At 45.6% G+C, this 12,911-nt stretch overlaps 1 protein-coding gene across 1 annotated transcript in view; it reads left to right on the forward strand.

Moving 5' to 3' along the window:
- The first annotated feature begins 8,986 nt into the window (after window positions 1–8,986).
- lypd6b (LY6/PLAUR domain containing 6B) overlaps window positions 8,987–12,911 on the forward strand; it is a 169,535-nt gene continuing 165,610 nt past the window's right edge. Inside the window, exon 1 of the mRNA XM_060928631.1 lies at window positions 8,987–9,071. The gene's annotated coding sequence lies outside the window, so the exon portion shown is untranslated. The remainder of the gene's footprint in view (window positions 9,072–12,911) is intronic.

Genomic DNA, 12,911 nt, shown 5'->3' on the forward strand with positions numbered 1-12,911 from the left:
AGCCTCTGATCATGTTCAGTACTGGACAGAAACTCTACTTCTTTATTCGATGGTGGACTGGTTTTGTATTCTCTCACACACACACACACACACACACACACACACACACACACACACACACACACACACACACACGTGAAAACGAGGTGCAGTCTGTTAAATTCATTTGAGCACAATTAGTGTGTGTCCCAATCCTCGAGAGTTCTTTCCTGCGAGCTAATCATGTGATCGAATTACATGAATCAGCACATTCAGCTCAATCCAGACAGAAAGCACCAGAACTCGAAACACACATGACCTCTGGCTATATGTTACACCTTACAGAGCTAATGTCACGTTCATTGCTCAGTCATTAGAATGTTTGTTCCCTGCTCAATGTGTTCCTCAGTGTTCGTGTGTGTGTGTGTGTGTGACGGGTAGCCACCACAGCTACACCATTTAAACACATTTTCATAAATTAGCTGACGTTTGCGTACGAACTGGACTTCATGTTCAGGACATCATGTTGTTTTATATAGTTTTACCAAAAATACTGGATCACCAAACTGAAATAATGGAGTCATGAGAATCTTTTACACCCTTAAGTGTAACCTCGAGGGCTTTTCTCTGGCTCGGAGACTTGGCAGCAGCTCAGTAGGTCTTTAGTTTTTATTGCCTACCAGAAGCATGTAGAGACACACCAGGGAATGTAGTCTGCTTTGGAACTCAATCTACGTTGCTGTCAAGGCAGGAGACTTCATCTGCACTCGTGTAACACCACAGTCTTCGACTGCGAGAGCAAAATATCTTAAAATGGTTTAAAATGTCTGATTATTATTTTTTTATAATTTTTTTTAAATCAGTTCATTTTCAAAACATTTGTGTACTCGTAAATTTAAATTTATTTCTGTTATTTATTGGGTTTTTTTTTTAAGAATTAGCACTGTTTATATATTTTTGGAGAATGTTAGAAGGGATTTGCGAAAGTGTTTTATGATTATTTATTAATGGTCATTTATTTTCTGTCATATATTCTGACTATTTTGATTTAATATCTCTATCATCAAATCTTTATTGATTAAATGTCTGGGAGAGAATAATCCAATAATCATTTGCTAAAAAAAAAAAAAACTACTTGTATGTGGATGGAAAAACCATGAAGGATTTTTTTTTTTTTGAAGATTTACAGTATACGGAGAGAACAAAATATGCTCGTGTGTACAAGATCTGATTAAAAGGTTTTGATTACAGGTGACAGTGTGGAGGCACTGAGGTCTGGACAAAGTACAACATATAATAAGCCACGCAGTAGTGTCAAAAAAACGTGCAAGTTCAGACTCGGACCTTACAATATTTTGTGTAGAAATAATAAGGAATATAATTGAATATAATCATTTTGAAACGTTAAGACCTGCATATAGCATTTTAAGATTTCTAGCTTTGTTTCTTTGGAAAGAATTAAAGCTAGACGGCCTTTCGATTTCATAAAATCGGTGAAATTTAGTTCCGTCTGAAATTTGCTCATTGTGATATATGTTTATTTCTGTAATATCTCACAAAATATCAGGCCATTCTGTGGCTGGGAAGTTATTTAATTTGAGGGGATTAAAGCAAATAACGTGCATGAAATCGCTTGCTTCGAGCAGTCAAGCAGACAGAGGAAGTCCGTGTGTGTGTGTGTGCGCGCGTGCATACACAGGTTTACTTTGAGCGTGCACTGACAGTTCCATCATTCTGTCGCTAAATGAACAGCTGATCACACCGAGGTGCTCGCTGACCGCCAATATTTATTAGTTTGGTCCTGCGTTTCCTTTCCTTTGCATATAATGTAACGTCTTTTTTTCTCGCTTTCCGTTACTGTAGTCAGTCTTTCACCTTTCGTTCACACACTCACGTCCTCCATTTTTCTCTCCTGTTTCAAATTTGTATCCCACAATGCCTTGCGTGAGCGGAAAAAGCCCACCATGTGATGCATGATGTAGGATCTTGAATTGGGTCATGGTGAAGCAGGAAAAAATAGTGGAGAATTTAAGGCCATGTGGCCCTAAATTCATTAATTGTTCTATTAAGATAAAATTGGAAGTCTGTGATTCGAATTCAGTAGCTTTCGGTCACTAAACAAAAATAATCAGGTGTCGGGGAAAATTCTTTTTATGACCTACACTTGAAAAATCTGAAAGGCAGTCTAGCTTTAAGCACATCAGCTGAAGTGGAAATAAAGTTGAGTCGCAGTTGCTGGTGTTCGACAGAAAAAGCCAATTCAAGGAACAAATAATGGCCATCAGTGTGGTCATAAGTAAAATGTTGATTTGGATCCTATGTACATGCGGTGTCACAAAAATGATTTGGAAAAGCAAACATCAGAACTTGGCAGTGTTATATCCTACAAGATAATTGTTTAACATTTGGTGTAAAAATTAGCTTTTAAAGCTCTTGCTATAGAACACTATTCAATAACTAAATTTCCAAAACTCGCTGATCTCGGTGCTAAAATGGTGCATTATGGGTAATAAGAGCAGTTCCTTGCCAACTGAGACTATCAAATACTGTCTGAACATTGACATTTAACAATTACACTACCGTTCAAAAGTTTGGGGTCACCCAGACAATTTTGTGTTTTCCATGAAAAGTCACACTTTTATTTCCCACCATAAGTTGTAAAATGAATAGAAAATATAGTCAAGACATTTTTCTGGCCATTTTGAGCATTTAATCGACCCCACAAATGTGATGCTCCAGAAACTCAATCTGCTCAAAGGAAGGTCAGTTTTATAGCCTCTCTAAAGAGCTCAACTGTTTTCAGCTGTGCTAACATGATTGTACAAGGGTTTTCTAATCATCCATTAGCCTTCTGAGGCAATGAGCAAACACATTGTACCATTAGAACACTGGAGTGATAGTTGCTGGAAATGGGCCTCTATACACCTATGGAGATATTGCACCAAAAACCAGACATTTGCAGCTAGAATAGTCATTTACCACATTAGCAATGTATAGAGTGGATTTCTGATTAGTTTAAAGTGATCTTCATTGAAAAGAACAGTGCTTTTCTTTCAAAAATAAGGACATTTCAAAGTGACCCCAAACTTTTGAACTGTACAGTAGTGTAGGCTCAGTGAATATTAGGGTGCATCAGTTGCCCTCACTTTCATAAAATCTGATGCATTTTTGTTTGGGTGTTCCTTTTCACCAATAAAGACATCCTGTAAAATTTTTTGACCATATTCAAAAGTCTAATGGCGGCACCATGAGGTTCATTTTTTGCCAAAAAACACTTATTTTATGTTTTTGCGTAAGGTTTGAATCACAATGTTGGACTCCATTGATTGATTTCTTGTGAGCCAGAGATCATGTTAAGAACCTTTGCGAGGGATTGAGAAGCATTAATGTGATTCATAATACATTTGTATTGTTTAAAAGTAGTTGAACAATGATCCAATGAACAGCTAAAACTCAAACTGTGCTTGATAATATATTTAGAATATGGACTAAAAATGTGTATCGAAGATATTTGGTATACTCTATAAGGTGCCATAATGTTTCATGAAAAGTGATCGAAATTTTGTCATAAAAGTCATAAAATAGCAGCTTTTTCCATAACTTTGAGCTCCTGGTGCCACCATTAAACTTTTGAATTTTGTCAAAATATTTCACCCAGTGTGTTTTCTTACCAAAAAGAACATCTCATCTCATCTCGTTATCTGTAGCCGCTTTATCCTGTTCTACAGGGTCGCAGGCAAGCTGGAGCCTATCCCAGCTGACTACGGGCGAAAGGCGGGGTACACCCTGGACAAGTCGCCAGGTCATCACAGGGCTGACACATAGACACAGACAACCATTCACACTCACATTCACACCTACGGTCAATTTAGAGTCACCAGTTAACCTAACCTGCATGTCTTTGGACTGTGGGGGAAACCGGAGCACCCGGAGGAAACCCACGCGGACACGGGGAGAACATGCAAACTCCACACAGAAAGGCCCTCGCCGGCCACGGGGCTCGAACCCGGACCTTCTTGCTGTGAGGCGACAGCGCTAACCACTACACCACCGTGCCGCCCCAAAAGGAACATAAAAACAAAAATGCATCATGATCGGAGGAATTTTTCATTTTAAGGGGGCAACTGATGCACCCTTGTGAATATTCGTGAATAATAACCTCGTCTCGGTTATTATTAGCTACTTATGAACTGAGCGTGAGGTCTTTACGGGAAAATATCGGACCGAGGCCTTGACAGTACGACTTGGTCCATCCAAAAAGACTGAATTCTGATATTTTCCCGTAAAGACCGAGCAAGCGAGGTTAATAAGGAGTATGGCTTTTTTTATTTCTAAGATTAAAATAAACAGTCATTATAATGAGGCATGACGCTGCTTTCAGTCACGTCATATTTGTAACGGAGTTGAGTCATGCATGCAGAATAAACGCCTATTGGTTTCAAAACCGAATTGCGGTTCGCGGTTTCTGAATGCTCTTTGTTGCTCATTTCTTGAATAACTCGGTGACTCTTGTTTATCTTTTGTGTTTCGGCCATTTTTAATTCCGTTTTGATTTCCTATTCATCTTTTTTTGTCTTTTTGTTTGTTTTGTGCAACGTTGAAAGCCGGCAGTGTTTGGAAAGAAAGTCTGTAATCGCGCACAGGCATTACGGGAAAATTTTGCCCGCCAAGGAACCAATCAGAGCGCGTGATTTTACTGGAAGAAGTTCGTGCCATATAATAAACACTTATATTCACTGAGCCTGAGACGGATAATTGTTTTAGGCTAAATACACAGGTGCCTATTTAAAAAAAAAATCATATTGAAAACATTTACTTCAAACTTTTGAAAGCAGCATGCAAATGTAATAAAGGCGCGGCGCAGACTTGTGTCACTTATCTACGCCAAGTCACATAAAACACTTTGTTTTGAAATCGATAAAATAAATTACAACCCCACCTTACCTTCGAATAGTTTTAGACCAAACTTCGTAGCATCTTTAGTGCTTTTAGTAGCAGCATTTTCTTTCATTATTTCAATTTTTTCCTCACTTACGGTGACGAAGCGATTGGCCGTCGTTTTGCCAAGTCGCTCGAGGTGATTATCGAGAAATAATCTGAATTTCTCGACCAATCAGCATGTACGATTTCCTATAATCACCTCTGTATTTATACTAAACTGTCGTATATAATAATAGAGCAGATTTAAAGTGCCATTCCACCATTGGATGTATTCTTTGGCATAAAATACAATATATTTTATGACAACATGACTAGATAGAGAAATCTTTTAGCTTCAAAATGATATATCAAACATAATTTTTTGACAACGACAAGTATATTAATTTTGCGACCAAAGGCACCTACCCTTTTAATTTCCGCGCGGTAGTGAAACGTGATGTCATCGGCAGGTTCCCCTTCTTGTGTACCACGTCACATGTGACGTGGCACAGATTATCAGCAATGGCGGATAGAACGCGATTGTCAGCTTCGGAAAAGAAGCGAAGGAAAATAGCAAGTGATGCCCAAAGGAGACGGTCGATGGTGAATATCGGCACAGCAATCGACAAGTGGAAATCGCGTTCTATCCGCCATTGCTGATAATCTGTGCCACGTCACACGTGACGTGGTACACAAGAAGGGGAACCTGCCGATGACATCACGTTTCACTACCGCGCGGAAATTAAAAGGGTAGGTGACTTTGGTCGCAAAATTAATATACTTGTCGTTGTCAAAAAATTATGTTTGATATATCATTTTGAAGCTAAAAGATTTCTCTGTCTAGTCATGTCGTCATAAAATATATCGTATTTTATGCCAAAGAATACATCCAATGGTGGAATGGCACTTTAATGCTTCCTTACATTCTTAAAATGTGTGATGTTCTGATTGCAACACTAATGAGGCCTGACTAAATGCTCACGATGCAAAGGATTGTCTTGAAACTTTTTGATCAGACCTTGGAGTCATTTCATTCCTCCTTCTAGTGTAAAATGTATTTGATTTGAATTCTGTGTCGATGCTGACCAGCCACTCAGTCCATCGAGCAGAGTTTGATGCAAAAGTACAAAATCATATCGTATATCATATCATATCTACCTCATTTACATCAGGATGCATAGTTGAGTGATTGTATTCCTTTCGTTGTCATGCTGACTAATCAATCAGCATCTGGCTATACGGAAGACTGTTTTTTTTTTTTAATGTTTTGCATTTGTAAACTTTTTAAATGACTAATTTAAATGTATTTTTTACACTCGATGGTTTATCATGTCTTTTGTTTGTATTTAACAAAATGCACGATTGTTAATTCAAGTATTTGTAAGTTGCAGACAGTTTCGGATTCAACACTGATCCCCTTTTGAAAATATCCTCTTTTCGATAATGATGCAAAGTTCAAGATTTGTAAAACATCATGAACTGATGTTCATTTTGTTGTTGGAAATGGTATTTTGTCATTCGTTACTGAAAACTTGAAATCAAACCTCTTAATTCACTTGATCGGTTGGTGTCGTTTGGTGCCATTCTCAGTGAAATGTGAAGGTGGAAGCAGACATTGGGACCACGATACTGAATACTACAGTATTCATCAAACCTGCAGTGTTTACAGCCCCAGACTGTCTAACACCATCACACTATCCGTTCTTTGGTTTCAATATGGACACTTTAATGGTGTGATGGCCCACCGATCCACTTAATCCCAGTAGACTTTGTTGTAAAAAAATGTCTCACATGTCTGTGTTTCTTGTCTTTGTCGTGCTCATAAGTAAAAACACCTTGAGTAAACAAGTGCAAAAGTGAAGGAAACTGACTTGGTGTCCAGACATCCACGTGACATCATCTCTGCTGGTGCTTCTCTGAGACATCAGTAATGAACACTGATCTCTCTCTCTCTCATTATCTCTAGCCGCTTTATCCTTCTACAGGGTCGCAGGCAAGCTGGAGCCTACATGATATTGCAGCTAACATGATATTGAACGAGTCGAAGATGAGTTCAGTATCATGCCAGCTGAATGGATTATATCTGATAGACCACAAAAAAGCCATTATTATCTCATCTCATTATCTCTAGCCGCTTTATCCTGTTCTACAGGGTCGCAGGCAAGCTGGAGCCTATCCCAGCTGACTACGGGCGAAAGGCGGGGTACACCCTGGACAAGTCGCCAGGTCATCACAGGGCTGACACATATGGCCCTTTTCCACTACCCTTTTTCAGCTCACTTCAGCCCGACACAGCTCGCGTTTCGACTCTCTAAAAACAGCACAACTCAGCTCGCTTCAGCCCTCAAAACTCGCACGGTTTTGGAGTGGGGCTGAAGCGAGCCAAACCGAGCTGAGTGAGGCTGGGGGCATGAGGAGACACTCCCCTGTGCACTGATTGGTGAGGAGGAGTGTCCTCACACGCCCCGCGAGCACGCTGGGATCTGTAAACACCGTAAACCCGGAAGAAGGAGAATTACGAATTACGAGAATTATGAAGCCTTGTGCGCCTCGCCTCATCTATACGCTCTTGCCAGTATCTGTTGGCGTTGTCGGTGACAACAAGCCACAGCACCAAGACCAGCAACACTAACGACTCCATGTCCTCCATGTTTATTGTTTACTATCCGGGTCGTGAGACTACCGCTTAAAAGCTCACTGATGTCACTGTTTGCGCCGCCTAACGACATCACCTGACGTCCACCCACTTTCGCTAACTCCACCCAATGTGTCCACCCACTTCCAGCCAGCACGGTTCAGCGCGGTTGTAGTCGAAATGCAACGCCAACAGCCCCACTCAGCTCAACTCAGCCCGACTCAGCACGGCACGGCTCAGCCGCGTTGGTAGTGGAAAAGCGGCAATAGACACAGACAACCACTCACACCTACGGTCAATTTAGAGTCACCAGTTAACCTAAGGCAGCTGGGCCATAGAAGGTTCACGCTGCACGCTGCATGCTACACGCTACACGCGTGTAAAGAAAAGTGGACAAACGTAGCATGACTTGCTCTGGGCCATAGAACGGCGTTCACGCGCTGCACGCTGGACACTTCACGCGTGAAGCGAGAAATGAACATGCACACTTTTTTCTAGGCGTGAAGATGGAAATTCCAGTCAATGCATGCACGACCCCAAGGTCACCGCCGCGCCAGCCAATCAGAACGGGTCTAGGGAGATAAAATGGACGACTACCGAGAAAAGTTGATCGAGTTTGTTCGAGAAAGGCCCCTGCTATGGGATCCGCGTGTGGTGGATTATAAAGACAGGGACCAGAAGGCACAAGTTTGGGAGGACTTGAATGAGCGTGTGAAATCACCGACAGGTATGTGTTATAGTCTTCGGGCGTGTGCCGTCAAAAAGCACTGGGCTATCGTTTTGATTTTGATATCATTGTTTTAGTCTTGAAGCGATCTTTCCAGCAGTATAAAGCATGGCATAATTTGGTGATAAACGTAATTTCGGCTGAACAGACGCAACACGTGAACATCCAAGCATGAAGTTTAATGGCCCAGGGTCCGGTTCTTCACGTGAACGTGTAGCGTGCAGCGTGAACCTTCTATGGCCCAGCTGCCTAACCTGCATGTCTTTGGACTGTGGGGGAAACCGGAGCACCCGGAGGAAACCCACGCGGACACGGGGAGAACATGTGAACTCCGCACAGAAAGGCCCTCGCCGGCCACGGGGCTCGAACCCGGACCTTCTTGCTGTGAGGCGACAGCGCTAACCACTACACCACCGTGCCACCATGAACACTGATTTGGGCCACACTCAGCGCTGTGCAGTGTTCCGGGGCATAAAAACTAGGAACTGTTCTCCTGATGAATGCTGAAGTGTTAGTGATGTGTATCATGTACTTGCAGAGCTGCATGTTGCAGGAGGAGGAAATCAACTTTCTTCAGGTGTCATTTTATTCCACGTGCATGATGATCACGTGACAATCCAGCACGCCTTTACCTGGGCTGTAGCCACGCCCTCAATCGCCCTTACTTAGATTTGGTCACGCCCTTCAGAGTGTTCGCCCCGCCCCCGTGGGTTTGGCTGCGCTGTATTTTCTTTAAATTCGCAGAGCTGCTCGGGTCTTGAAGTTTCTTTCGCAGCACGAAAGCCGCAGTAACAGCCAGGCCTCTCGGAGGTAGGTTTATTTTACGTTGTTTCGCTTTAAACAGCGAGTAATGGAGATAAATAAATAAACAAACAAATAAATAAATAGTAAATACTGATATGGCTATAGAGGCGAAATGCGCGCGCGTGCGCTTTTTCTTCTAATGTAAAGAGCGGCGAGTGAACCGGAAGCTGCTGCCTCGCTGTGAGGAGCGCATCCGCTTCTGCACTTTTATCCCTGGCTGACTGTGGAGCTCGAGGATGAACGAAGAGCAAGTTACTGGGTTTATATCACGAGTAGACGCGAATTTGTTTGTGTTAATAAGAGAGTCCATTCATGTTGATAGCTGCGTCTCCTTCTCATCCCAGTATGACAGATACAGGTGTGTGTGAGTGTGTGTGTGTGTGGAAGAGGGTCTCGACGAGTAGAGATGAATAAAGTATTTATCTATCCCGAAGGAAATTAAGACATCCAGTAGCTTATATCACACACACACAAATGCAAAAAAAAAAAAAAATCACAGAAGACAATTGTGAGATGACCACAGCTTCCAAAACGCAGTTGAGGGGTGGTCACGGGTTCAAGAAGTCAGCAGCTGAGAGGTGGTCACGTGTTCAAGAAGGCAGGTGCGAGATGACCAGATTCTAGAAGACAGCAGCTGCGGGGTGGTCACGGGTTCTAGAAGTCAGCAGCTGAGAGGTGGTCACGTGTTCAAGGAGGCAGGTGTGAGATGACCAGATTCTAGAAGACAGCAGCTGAGGGGTGGTCACGGGTTCTAGAAGTCAGCAGCTGAGAGGTGGTCACGTGTTCAAGAAGGCAGGTGCGAGATGACCAGATTCTAGAAGTCAGCAGCTGCGGGGTGGTCACGGGTTCTAGAAGTCAGCAGCTGAGAGGTGGTCACGTGTTCAAGGAGGCAGGTGCGAGATGACCAGATTCTAGAAGTCAGCAGCTGCGGGGTGGTCACGGGTTCTAGAAGTCAGCAGCTGAGAGGTGGTCACGTGTTCAAGGAGGCAGGTGCGAGATGACCAGATTCTAGAAGTCAGCAGCTGCGGGGTGGTCACGGGTTCTAGAAGTCAGCAGCTGAGAGGTGGTCACGTGTTCAAGGAGGCAGGTGCGAGATGACCAGATTCTAGAAGACAGCAGCTGAGGGGAGGTCACGGGTTCAAGAAGTCAGCAGCTGCGGGGTGGTCACGGGTTCAAGAAGTCAGCAGCTGCGGGGTGGTCACGGGTTCAAGAAGTCAGCAGCTGAGGGGTGGTCACGGGTTCTAGAAGTCAGCAGCTGAGAGGTGGTCACGTGTTCAAGGAGGCAGGTGCGAGATGACCAGATTCTAGAAGTCAGCAGCTGAGGGGAGGTCACGGGTTCTAGAAGTCAGCAGCTGCGGGGTGGTCACAGGTTCAAGAAGGCAGCAGCTGAGAGGTGGTCACATGTTCTGGAAGGCAGCTGCTGAGAGGTGGTCACGTGTTCAAGGAGGCAGGTGCGAGATGACCAGATTCTAGAAGACAGCAGCTGAGGGGTGGTCACGGGTTCTAGAAGTCAGCAGCTGAGAGGTGGTCATGTGTTCAAGGAGGCAGGTGCAAGATGACCAGATTCTAGAATACAGCAGCTGAGGGGAGGTCACGGGTTCAAGAAGTCAGCAGCTGCGGGGTGGTCACGGGTTCAAGAAGTCAGCAGCTGAGAGGTGGTCACGTGTTCTAGAAGGCAGCAGCTGCAGGGTGGTCACGGGTTCAAGAAGGCAGGTGCGAGATGACCAGATTCTAGAAGACAGCAGCTGAGGGGTGGTCACGGGTTCTAGAAGTCAGCAGCTGAGAGGTGGTCACGTGTTCAAGGAGGCAGGTGCGAGATGACCAGATTCTAGAAGACAGCAGCTGAGGGGAGGTCACGGGTTCAAGAAGTCAGCAGCTGCGGGGTGGTCACGGGTTCAAGAAGTCAGCAGCTGCGGGGTGGTCACGGGTTCAAGAAGGCAGCAGCTGAGAGGTGGTCACGTGTTCAAGGAAGGCAGCTGCTGAGAGGTGGTCACGTGTTCAAGGAGGCAGGTGTGAGATGACCAGATTCTAGAAGACAGCAGCTGAGAGGTGGTCACGTGTTCAAGAAGGCAGCAGCTGAGAGGTGGTCACATGTTCTAGAAGGCAGGTGCGAGTTGACCATATTGTAGAAGGCAGCAGCTGCGGGGTGGTCACGGATTCTAGAAGGCAGCAGCTGCGGGGTGGTCACGGGTTTGAGAAGGCAGCAGCTGAGAGGTGGTCATGTGTTCGAGAAGGCAGCGGCTGAGAGGTGGTCACGTGTTCTGGAAGGCAGCAGCTAAGAGGTGGTCACGTGTTCTGGAAGGCAGCAGCTAAGAGGTGGTCACGTGTTCTGGAAGGCAGCTGCTGAGAGGTGGTCACGTGTTCTGGAAGGCAGCTGCTGAGAGGTGGTCACGTGTTCTGGAAGGCAGCAGCTGAGAGCTGGTCATGTGTTTGAGAAGGCAGCTGCAGAGAGGTGGTCATGTGTTCTGGAAGGCAGCAGCTGATACGTGGTCATGTGTTCGAGAAGGCAGCAGCTGAGAGGTGGTCACATGTTCTAGAAGGCAGGTGCGAGTTGACCATATTCTAGAAGGCAGCAGCTGCGGGGTGGTCACGGATTCTAGAAGGCAGCAGCTGCGGGGTGGTCACGGGTTCAAGAAGTCAGCAGCTGAGAGGTGGTCACGTGTTCTAGAAGGCAGCAGCTGCGGGGTGGTCACGGGTTCAAGAAGGCAGGTGCGAGATGACCAGACTCTAGAAGACAGCAGCTGAGGGGTGGTCACGGGTTCTAGAAGTCAGCAGCTGAGAGGTGGTCACGTGTTCAAGGAGGCAGGTGCGAGATGACCAGATTCTAGAAGACAGCAGCTGAGGGGAGGTCACGGGTTCAAGAACTCAGCAGCTGCGGGGTGGTCACGGGTTCAAGAAGTCAGCAGCTGTGGGGTGGTCACGGGTTCAAGAAGGCAGCAGCTGAGAGGTGGTCACGTGTTCTAGAAGGCAGCTGCTGAGAGGTGGTCACGTGTTCAAGGAGGCAGGTGCGAGTTAACCATATTCTAGAAGGCAGCAGCTGCGGGGTGGTCACGGGTTCAAGAAGTCAGCAGCTGCGGGGTGGTCACGGGTTCAAGAAGTCAGCAGCTGAGAGGTGGTCACGTGTTCTAGAAGGCAGCAGCTGCGGGGTGGTCACGGGTTCAAGAAGGCAGGTGCGAGATGACCAGATTCTAGAAGACAGCAGCTGAGGGGAGGTCACGGGTTCAAGAAGTCAGCAGCTGCGGGGTGGTCACGGGTTCAAGAAGGCAGCAGCTGAGAGGTGGTCACGTGTTCTGGAAGGCAGCTGCTGAGAGGTGGTCACGTGTTCAAGGAGGCAGGTGTGAGATGACCAGATTCTAGAAAACAGCAGCTGAGAGTTGGTCACGTGTTCAAGAAGGCAGCAGCTGAGAGGTGGTCACATGTTCTAGAAGGCAGGTGCGAGTTGACCATATTCTAGAAGGCAGCAGCTGCGGGGTGGTCACGGATTCTAGAAGGCAGCAGCTGAGAGGTGGTCACGTGTTCAAGGAGGCAGGTGCGAGATGACCAGATTCTAGAAGACAGCAGCTGAGGGGAGGTCACGGGTTCAAGAAGTCAGCAGCTGCGGGGTGGTCACGGGTTCAAGAAGTCAGCAGCTGTGGGGTGGTCACGGGTTCAAGAAGGCAGCAGCTGAGAGGTGGTCACGTGTTCTAGAAGGCAGCTGCTGAGAGGTGGTCACGTGTTCAAGGAGGCAGGTGCGAGTTGACCATATTCTAGAAGGCAGCAGCTGCGGGGTGGTCACGGGTTCTAGAAGTCAGCAGCTGTGGGGTGGTCACGGGTTCAAGAAGTCAGCAGCTGCGGGGTGGTCACGGG

The sequence above is a fragment of the Neoarius graeffei genome, chromosome 9 (assembly GCF_027579695.1).
Source record: "Neoarius graeffei isolate fNeoGra1 chromosome 9, fNeoGra1.pri, whole genome shotgun sequence".
NCBI classification, from domain to species: domain Eukaryota; kingdom Metazoa; phylum Chordata; class Actinopteri; order Siluriformes; family Ariidae; genus Neoarius; species Neoarius graeffei.